Here is a 12138-nt window from a genome sequence, read left to right as displayed (position 1 = left end):
TTATTATTATTATTATTATTATTATTATTATTATTATTATTATTATTATTATTATTAATATTATTATTATTACTATTATTATTATTATTAGTATTATTATTATTATTATTATTATTATTAACAATAATAACTCACTCTATTAGTGCTAAAGTTATAAATTAATGTAGCAACACAATTTTACTCCTTGTTTTTTTTTTTTGTTTTTTTATATATATATATTTATTTTATTTGATGTATTTTTTGTAAGTTAAATATGGTTAATATTAATAATTTAAATCAATTACTAAGACAAACACACAGACACCCTAAAGAAATTATAACACATCTTAACACTCATAAAAAAATAGTATCGTATCGTATCGTTATACTATTTAAAATAAGATATTGAAGAATTGGGGTGTTACAAAGTTTATCGTGATCGTCAATCAAAAGAGTTAAGTGATTGTTTGAAATGGAATAATCGAGCATGTAATGGAAATTTTATGGTGGGAACTAGTAAGTCTTGCTTTATTAAAATCGCTATATTGAATAAATAAGAAGTATGGTCGCAGATGAGCTAAACAAATATAAGACTCCAGATGTTAACCACATGGACTGTTGAACGACAGTAGAGGTGAAACTTGTTTTGAAATATATTTTGGATATAGAATTTTCCAAAAAAAAAAAAAAAACGTGAAAATTAGGAGAAATTAAGATTTTGTTTGGCTTGTCGGAGGAATTAAGAATGACCATTATGATAAGCGTATTAGAAGGAATAAGAGTTTAATAGTAAGAGGAAAGATAAAAGAAAATCAACTGAGGTCGAATGACATTTTGGGATATGGCGGACAACGGTGTGTGCCTAGTGTGGCAATCAAATAAGAGAGACATTTTTGGAATAATACATACAAGAGTAAGTTAAGTAATGATTAGGATATAGTGAGGATGTATCAAGGCTCGAGGTCGAAATTTAAGGTGTATAAACGGACAAGTGATCGAGTGAGTACAATGTGTTTGACCTGCCTAAACAAAAAGATAATGATCAATAGACTAACAAAAGATGCAATGGAATTGAGAAGTGCATGAATGAAGGTTGGCAAATGATGCAGGAAAATTGTTTTCGGATTTGTCCAAAATCGCAAATTATGTAGAAATTTCACTGGTGAAGTGTGAATTTTAGGAGTTAGGCATTAAACAAATGTAGATTTTAATTTTTTAATGCAATTCAAGTTGGACTTATGTTGGAGACATGACTCTCGAAATAGAGCATTGGACTGGAAGGAAGTTTGTGTGTCATAAGTGGTATAATCTTGGCATGTTGTCGAGAAGATTTGGGAAGCTTGGATCACTAACCGAATGTTATGATGTAATTATTAAAGTTATAATTATAATAAGATTCTAGTGTGAGCTTTATGGTTTGGTGTAGTTGTGCGACTGAAGAAAATCGAGAGTTTATGAGCATTGGAGAAATTAGAGAGTTATCGACGAAGATGATTATTTCGCACTCAATGTATTGGCGTCATATTAGTGTTTTGGTTTTGTACTAAGTTGGAGTACGAAACCAATGTATTGGCGGCTATGTGATGTGTTTTGGGCAATTGTGTTTTGTCGATGGGATCAAAGTGGTAAAAAACTAAAAGGGCCTTGAGGAGATTTTTAGACCCCTTGTGCCTTAGATAATCTTGAGTGAAATTCGTAGAGAGCGCTATTATATTTAGGTTAAATGATCTAAGCCACCATCATGGTTGTCGACTATCTTTTGACAAATTGAGGAACTGGTCATCCACAATATCTTGATGGTTGTATACAATATCATATTGAATGGGACGAACGAGTCTTAACGACCATGATAGTGTGTCAAGTTATTAGACACCCTATGAAAAGAGATAAACAACACCTTATTTGTGTAGGCTCAGTGAAACAAGTTGTATCATGGATGTTGAGTTTGAGTGTGAACCTAGTGTGGTTTGTTACTCTTACCTAGTGTGGTTTGTAATGTAGGAATCGTAATTTTTTTATAGCAATAATTAAGATTTACTGTCTAATTGGGCCTTATTTTGTTTATTATTTTGTGTTTACCATATTCATTTTCTGTTGTTGTAAAATTGTTGTAAGTATTCCTGGCTTTCAAATTAATCTATGAAAAAATGTTTAGATATTTTGTTGATGTTAAATGACAATATGAATGTCTTGGCATTGTTGAAATTTAAAAAATTATTTTCTACTGATTTTTTTGAAAACAAACAAGATATACCCGCTATTTAGATTTTGATAGACTCCAATTGACACCAAAATTTAACCCGGAGTTTTATATATTGCCTATAATAACAATTTGATCTCATTATAATTTTCTAAGCTGAGGAAAAAAATTTCTTTCAATAAAAATGCATTCCCAAAATTTTGAAAATTTTTAATTTTTAGATTTATTATAAAAAATTTAAGTTACTAAGAAATTTATCCATGAGTGAAATGTGACTCGTTTAAGAATAAAATCGGAGACTGAACGAGATGATTTGACTTAAAGTCACGAAATATCTAGATATTTTTCTAGGACATTAATATTTTATTGAGGGCTTAGTGAAAATATTTGGATATTTCCTTACTATGTAGTAAAACTTTGTATGGACAAAAAATGAGCCCCTTCATTATCCTTTCTTGTATGTGGACTAGAATGACTTGTGTAAAAAGGATTAAATGGGAAGTGATGAGTTAGTAAAATATTTGGAAATATTTTTGGAGACCTTGTTAAAATTATTCATCGGAGAACAATTATTATGGACAAATATTTTATTGACAAATATTTTGCGACATTTTGCAGTACTGCGATGAGAGTAGATATTTTTACTAAAGTAGATCTAGAAATAAGTGATCTGATGTGATTATGACTAAATCCGATAAAGGATAGTTGTAAAATTTTACGATTAAATTTATGTTATTAATTTTTTGTGGTTATAAATTTTTTGAGATTAATTTGAAATTGAGATAATAGATTAATTATGGGAAGAAGAAAAAACATTTCCCTTTCCCTGTAAAAGCAATTCATAGCCATCATCATCATCATCTTACTATCACTTTCTTTAATTTGTCAAACACAACTTCTCTCACTTTTCTCCAAACCAAAACCTTCTCCTTCATTTTTAAGCAACTCAGAAGGCTCTAAGCACAAAACCTCTAACGATAAAGTTGTTTCACTACTTGAGAGGATTGCAAAGAGCTAAGGATAACTAGTTGAGGTAGTCATTTATTGCCTCTTTTTTACCTTTCACGCATGTATAAATGGGGCAAAGAATGATGTATTTATGTTTTGAGTTTTAATCTTGCTTGTTTATCACTACTATGATTGTTATTAATGTTTAGAAAATTAAAGGAAAAATTTTCAACTATTTTTATTTCAAAACTAAAAAATCCTAAGCAATAGAGTAAAATGAAAGTGTGTTTTTTTGACTCCGTGTTTTGTTATTATTGAAATTAAAGAAGTTAGCAACTTGAATAACAAAATAATTTACTAACACCAAATGTGATGTGTCATAACTTAAAATTTTGATTTTTGTATATTTTTTAGTAACATAATGAGTTGTTTTAAAATAGGATAAATTACATCCGCGGTCCCTTAACTTAATTTCAGATAACGTTTTAATCCTTTAATTTATCAGTTTTTTTTTCCCAAGTTGCTCATTTATTTTAATTTTAAGTGACAATTTGGTATTTTATGTTTTAAAATGTCAACAATGTTATACTTTTTTTTACAAAAATTCAAAAAAATCATCAAAACCCATAAAATTCATTATCATCTTCAATAAAATGCAAATTGAATCAAATTCATAACTTAAATCTTGAAATAAACTCATATTTTCATTCTTTATTTGATGTTGTTGGAGATGAAAATATGTGTTTATTTGAATATTTGAGCTATGGATTTGATGAAATTTGCATTATATTGAAGATGATTATTAATTTTATGGGTTTTGATTGAAAATTTTGATGAATTTTTTTGACTTTTTGTAAAAAAAAGAATAACAATTTTGATATTTTAAAACATAAAATATCAAATTGTCACTTAAAATTAAAATAAAGGACCAACTCGGAAAGAAAAAAAAAGATAAAGGACTAAAACGTTAATTGAAATTAAGTTAAAAGACCAAAGATATAATTTAGCCTTTAAAATAAATGATTTTGAACTCACAATATAAATTTTATTACAATGGTTTAAGTTAGTAAAGTTAAGAATACATTTGCAAATGTGCTTGGTTATGTTTTTTTAATTAAAATGACAACTAGATGTTAATGTGTTTGGGGACCAAAGTGATTTATTTTTCAAAAAAAAAAACTCAAAGTTGTGAAATGGGGATTTTAAAGTAAGTGAGTGACTGATAAAAAAAATATTGATAAGTTTTCTTGAGTAGTGTAACTTTGAAGTAATTTTTTTAATTCCCTGTGTTTATATAGTTAGCTCATTAATTTTTGAAAATGAATCGAGATTGTTGACACATAGTTAGCGGTGGGGAGAACTCTGAATATTTTATGTTTGTTGTGTTGAAATTTTTAAGGAAAAAAGAGAAAAGAAAGGTCATGGCAAATTTTTTGGAGTCAATTTGAAATAAAGTGGTAAATGGATTGTTGTGGTTTGTTTTAATTCAAAATTATTTGAGTGGTAGACATTTTATGAACTTTAAAGAAGTTAAGAAAAAGTTCTCTTGTGATTTTTAATGGGTGTATAAATTTAAACTATTATAGCCGTTTAAAGTTTGAAACCATATGAGTTGTCCTTAATTCTAAAAATATATTTGATTGTGTTCTCTTGTTATCCAATTGTTATTCCTAGTAGGTTTCAAACCTTTAAGTTTTTTCTTATGCATTTCAACATATGGCTTAATATCATCGACGTTGGATAGAACATACAAATGGTTCTTACGCATATTCGACGTTTGACATGGTCACTACATCATTTGGACCAATCCATTCCCTTATTGTTCTTCCTAAGTTACATGACTTTTGAAGTCCTATGGATTCAATATTGAAGAGGTAGTCAATATAGAACTCAACTCTCAAACATTTCAGGGCAATCACGAAGATGTTCTTCAATTGCATTTACAATTAGGTCAACCCGATTAAACTCATTTGTACTCATGTCAAAATCATTTGATATAGTTCTCACATTGCTCCTCAAATAAGTAGAGTTAGTTTCTACTTCCCCATGCATTGTCCAACGTGTATAACTCTGACCAATTCCATAACAACAACCTAAGTAGGGGTACATGATTTTGCAAAGGTCTTCTGCTTGAGTGTCAACAAACATAACAAACTATTCGACTCCATCTTCATATTCTTTGACAGTTGATTAGCAAACATTCATCTCTGATCCATGGTTATGTGATCTTATTATAGTTAGATATTAAATTCTATCCACAAAACTTAAAAAAAAAAACAAAACAGAAAAAAGCAGAGTCAAATCAAAGAATCAAGTACAAAATTTTATGTCATTCAAATTCCTAATATCTAAATATTCATAAGTCTTAATAATTAGTGGAATTCTATAAACAAGAGAAAAATATCTAAATATTCATAAGTCTTAATAATTAGTGGAATTCTATAAACAAGAGAAAAATGTGTATTATTAAGTGTTCTTCATTTCTAAGAGTATTAAGTAGGGGTGTTCAAAAAAACCAAAAACTGAACCAAACTGCCTAACCGAACCGAACCGAACTGGTTTTGAACTGAACTGGTTTAAGAACCGAACTGTTTTCGAACTGATTTTGTAAAACCAGAACTGAACCGAACCGGTTTTTCAATTCAAAAAACCGAACCGAACCGGTTTTTTGTTTAAAAAAACCAAACCGAACCGGTTTTTATTTCAAAAAACTTGAACCGAATTTTTTTTAGTCGTAATTAGGGGTAATTATGAAAATTTTGGCCTATATGAACAAAAAAATTAAGTTAAACCAGTTCATTTTGGTTCAAAATAATAAACCGGTGCACCACTTTTATAAACCGGTTCGGTTCAGTTCTTTGAACTGAAAACCGGTTCAGTTCGGTTTTTCCAAACTGAAAAACAGTTCGGTTCAATTTTCAAATGGTTCTAGTGCAGAACTGAACTTTGCCCACCCCTAGTATTAAGACATATCGATATGTTACTTAATCAAAATTTGTGAACCCATTAAAATATGTGTTATTAGCACTTCTCAAATTCTAATATAAAATATATTTTTAAGTAACTTGTGCATTCAAACTATGCAAGCTATCCGTTTTGCACCTCTTTTGCTTGCTTTTTAGTCTATTAATTCATTTTTCTTGTTAAAAATACGGGGAGAGAGCACAATATTAGCTTATATAATAGATTAGATCAAAAGGTTATAAAGTTTTTTTTTTAATCAGGATAAGAATGAGTAAATTAATTTGATGAAATTGATAATGGTGATATGTGGAAGATAAAAAATGAAATTTAATTGATTTAGGTTGGATCCAATTAGGATCAAGGATTTTTAAAATATACTGCGACGATTTTAGAGTAAATTATATTAATATAATATTTAGGCTAAATACCATCCATGATCCCTTAACTTAATTTCAGTTAACATTTTAATCCTTTATCTTTTTATTTTATTTTATTTGGTCCGTCATTTTAATTTTAAGTGACAATTTGATCTTTTATGTTTTATAATATCAACAATGTTATCCTTTTTTTCCAAAAATTCAAAAATTCATCAAAATTTTCAAATAAAACTCATAAAATTAATTATATTCTTCAATATAATACAAATTTCATCAAATTCGTAACTCAAATATTTGAATAAACTCATATTTTCATTATTTATTTGATGTTGTTAGAGATAAAAAAAATGAGTTTATTTAAAGATTTGAGTTACGAGTTTGATGAAATTTGTATTATATTGAAGAATATAATTAATTTTATGATTTTTGTTTGAAAATATTGATTAATTTTTAAATTTTTGTAAAAAAAAAAGGATAATATTGTTGACATTTTAAAACATAAAAAATTAAATTGTCACTTAAAATTAAAATAAAAGACCAAAATCGAAAAATAAATAAATAAATGACTTAAACGTTAACTAAAATTAAGTTAAAAGAACACGAGTGGTATTTAGCCTATTATTTAAGGTATATTGTAAAGACTTATTATACAGGGTGCAGCCGAGGAATTTTTATTTTTAATACTTGGAATATTATTCTACTCTTACCAAATCATATTTTATGTTTCTTTTACTTACTTCTTACTTCTCACTAATGCTTCTGAAGTACAATGCTTTATTAAGAGAGTGATTGAAGATTGTTAACATCTGAATTATACTTCTTTTCATTTGGAAATCCATTTTATTTCCATTTTATTACAAAATTGTTTTGGTTGATTTTTGAATTTTTTTATCCTTTGCAATTGGATTGTTTATTTTTTTTTTCTTTTGTGTAGTACTCATTGTTTTAGACAATTGGGTAAAAATTAAGTTTAGCATCACTGGTTGGTTTGACTGTGGTTTTCTTAGTTTAAATATTAATTTATTTATTTTATTGAGTTGTAAATAAATAAATAAAATTGAATTTCCTATTAATGCTTCTCAAAGGGAAATAAACTAATGTCTTTCCTATTAATGCACAGGAATAATTGTAATTGACTAGGTACGATGGAGTTCCTGTCAATGTTATTTTTAAATTACTATATTATGATTTAGCTTTCTTAGTTGAGTATAAAGTATTGCTTCCCTTGTTTTATGAGTGTGATTAAACATGCACTAAATTTTTATCGTTGAAGTATATGTTTGTTATAATTATTATCCTGTTTGTATTATTTGCTAATTTTGTTTATAAAAAAAATTGTAAAATTAAAAGGAATTTAGCATAATTAAAAACAATGGGAGACTTGACGATGTCTTCCAACTCTACAATTATGCTAAGAGACTTTTAATTTGCTATATTTAATCAAATAATTGTTTGTTGTTGTTGTTACCTCGAGTAAGTGATTGCAGAATAGAGATTCATTACCTCTATAACTTATTGTTCATAAAAGAGGTAAAAATAACCGGTTATGAAATATTTACTAATAACAAAATTATGGTCATTTCTTGCATAACTTTAAATTGTCTTGAGTGTGTAAATGCATGTTACTGTGAAATAGTGTATTTTATGCATGAAAAATATTTGATATTGTTACTTGCTTTATTTTACCGATCCAAAATTGTACTAAACCTATACGTTGTTACTCACTTTTTATGGGACTAAATATAATGCTTACGTGTTTAATTCTTGTTTTCTCATACTATATTAGTTACCATGTTTAGGCCATTGAGTTCTCTATGTTATGTTTTATGAGGTATGAATCACTAGGATAATCGACGTTGAGTTTTAATTTTAAATAATTAAGTATCATTTGAGTCTCTGTATGTTTTCCGTGAATAGTTCTTAGAATATGAAACAACTTATATCATTCCCTTCTATTTTTGTGAAACATGGTAAACCTACTTTGTTAAATATTAGAGGATTAGTTGTTTTAGTTTTTTATTTTTATTAATTTATGAAACTAATTTTATATTTTAAAAGTCGATAATTTTAATTTTTGTTATTCGAATTTTTAACTAAAAATGACGATGTGGCATGTTTTAAATAATATGTCATATGATATGATGATGTGGAATGATTAACATCCATAAAATTGAAATAAAACACCTTAAAAATTTAACTCTCAATTATAGAAAATCTTGATAATTGTAATTTAATTAATGACATATGAATAATTAATACATCTACATGATTTTATATCATCTAATTGTAATTCGAATTATTTAATATACGGTTTTTAGTTTAAAAATTTAAAAGAATGACTAAATTATCGACATTTAAAATTGAGGAACCAATTTTATAAATGAATAAATAGAGAAAACAAAATGGCATTAAACCAATATTGTAAGATGAAATGATTAAATAAGATTTTATTAATTTATTCCATTCTAATGCTTTAGCTTATTGTGGTTTTAGTTATTAACTTGCAACATATGAATTTCATTTGGATTGTAGATTACAAGGCTTTTTGTGCTTCGTTGTAAATATAAAATTGTTTAGTTATTTGATTCTTAAATTTCTATTTTTTAACGATATATACTTTTTTGGAAGTATTTGTGTTTATTGATATGTAATTTTATTCTATAATAAGTACTAAATTTTATAATAAATTATTTCATTAATTAAAATATTATTTTATTGAGTTTATTTGATATTAAAATTATTTTAGGATATATGTTCATAATTAGTATGATTAATTTTTTTTGTATGTGTCTTTGTTATAGGGTGGTGATTTTATAGATATTTGATTTAGTGGTTAAAATAAACAGTTAAGATTATATTTATTTATTTATTTTAGAGAAAAATAAAATCAACGAACGTCCTGAATCAAAGGGTCACCGACAATAGGAAAGATACCACATTATCAGTTGTTGTTCTAACAGTTGCATACGATTTATGGCGTTTATTAACTCAACGAAACAAAACCACGAAAATTAAAACATGGTAAATCGTCAAGGAAGAAATCTAAATTGGTTGTTTTTAGGAAAACAAATTAGAAAACAACAAAGAAAAAACAAAAGTTCATAATAACATAAACTAAACACACTTTCTGATGCACAAGATCAGCTATTAGCTGCAAGTGCAGAGCATACTTATTTTGCAGAATGTAAAAAACGATTCGATGAGAAAAACGGAATATAATTAATACATACTAACAAATACTTACAATGGTATCTGGTTTTGAAAACTGAAAACGAAAATACAAGAAAAAAATATATGAGACGCTCAAGAAACTCTCACGATTTCTAACAGATGTTATCTTCATGTATTCCACTCTGCCTTGAACTGAAGACAAGCCTTCCTTATATAGGGAAAGGGTCCTGCTTGTACAGCATTGGTGTAGTGGAGGAAATAATGAGATTCCTTTTGCTTTCGGTGCCACGTTTGGTAAATGGCAGACAAGTGCCCGAAACTTTTGCTTTTCAGGAAATATTCGTTTTTTCTGATAATAATAATAATAATAATAATAATTTTTTTTTAAAGTCTGGAATCGAATACGGGCTAGGTCCGAGACTTAATACATTTACCTATTTTTTGTGAAGTCTAATTTTGGGCTTGACCCAATATATTACATAGTAGACTTTTTTTTTTGTTGGGTCTTCAATTAGTTGGGCTAGTGTTTCTTATTTTGTAGGGGTGAAGATACCAAAACAATCATATTCATTGTCATCTCCCATGTTTATTGAATTTTTGGAAGCAGCAGATGAGGAAACATTTGACAAGTCGGTCTTGCTTTTCAAAAGCTGGGCAATAATCTCAAAGTATTCTTCTGCAGTTTTGGCTGCTGCCAATTGTGTTTGAGCAAATGATTTTTGAGCTAAGAATTGTGTTTGCATAGTTTGAGGAATGCAAAAACAAGGAATGCAAAAACCTCAAACAATGCAAACACAATACTTAACTCAAAAATCATTTGCTCAAACACAATTGGTAGCAGCAAAAACTGCAGAAGAATACTTTGAGATTATGGCCCAGCTTTTGAAAAGCAAGACCGACTCGTCAAATGTTTCCTCATCCGCTGCTTTCGAAAATTCAATAAACATGGGATATGACAATGAAGATGATTGTTTTGGTATCTTCACCCCTACAAAATAAGAAACACTGGCATTTTACAAAAAAGATCTTTTAATGATCACTAAGAATTTTCAAAAAAGATCTTTTACAAAAACTACACCCTTCATCTGTATTTTCAAAATTTGACATGAAATCAGGATTTTGGCAAATAAAAATTGATCCAAAAGATCGGTATAAAACAGCTTTTACGGTCCCTTTTGGTCAATATGAGTGGACAGTAATGCCCTTTGGATTAAAGAATGCCCCTTCAGAATTCCAAAGAATTATCAACGAAATTTTTAATCCATTTTCAAAATTTTGCATTGTCTATATTATTATTATTATCAGAAAAAATTATTATTATTATCAAAAAAAATTATTATTATTATTATTCCTGAAAAGCAAAAGTATCGGGCACTTGTCTGCCATTTACCAAACGTGGCACCGAAAGCAAAAGGAATCTCATCATTTCCTCCACTACACCAATGTTGTACAAGCAAGACCCTTTCCCTATATAAGGAAGGTTTGTCTTCAGTTCAAGGCAGAGTGGAATACATGAAGATAACATCTGTTATAAATCTTGAGAGTTTCTTGAGTGTCTCCCATATTTTTATCTTGTATTTTCGTTTTCAGTTTTCAAAACCAGATACCATTGTAAGTATTTGTTAGTATGTATTAATTATATTCCGTTTTTCTCATCAAATCGTTTTTTACATTCTGCAAAATAAGTATGCTCTGTACTTGCAACTAATAGTTGATCTTGTGCATCAGAAAGTGTGTTTAGTTTATGTTATTATGAACTTCGCCTTCATACATATAGGTCTTGTTCAAGTTGGTATAAAACCTCTAACAAGGGAAGGATTAAACACTTCAATCCTATGTGTCCTACGGGATGCAAGGTTCTTGAACTTTCAAGATTCATTTATAAGTACAGTTGAATCTAGTCTATGTCAAGGACCAATTTGGTTTGGATGTTATCCAAATTTTTCTTTGTCTTTAAAAGACCCAAACATCACAAATTCTCTCACGTTACAAATCAAAACTCATAATTACAAAATGATAGAAGGATCTATTCTTGTAGCTATTATTTACAGAGTCCATTACAAAGCAATGTTTTCAGCGTTTACGGCAACAAAAAATATTGAAAACAAAAAGGGCGAAACACTATTTTTACAAACTGATCTAACAAAAGCAAACACTGTTATTCCAAAAACTATCATTTGGAAAGATATTGATCTTCCTGAAGAATGGATTCTAGAAGGAGCTATTAGACCAAAACCTCTTGAACAGTCCAAACCAAACAACAATCTTAAAGAAGTCATACAATACAATGACGGTAGGGTAAAACTAAGTTTTTCAAGAACTTCTAGTGTCAGGTATTCTGATGTTAGTTCCTCCAGACCACCTCCAATCATACAATTGCCTCAAAAATTAGAAAACTTTACAAAACCACGTTTTTCATGTTCCAGCATACCAAATGCTTCCTTTCAAAATGTTGACTATTCCACAAATATACCTCATCAAATTTACACAGCACCTCAA

The sequence above is a fragment of the Cicer arietinum genome, chromosome 1, assembly GCF_000331145.2.
Source record: "Cicer arietinum cultivar CDC Frontier isolate Library 1 chromosome 1, Cicar.CDCFrontier_v2.0, whole genome shotgun sequence".
NCBI classification, from domain to species: Eukaryota; Viridiplantae; Streptophyta; class Magnoliopsida; order Fabales; family Fabaceae; genus Cicer; species Cicer arietinum.
This window is presented reverse-complemented; position numbering follows the sequence as displayed.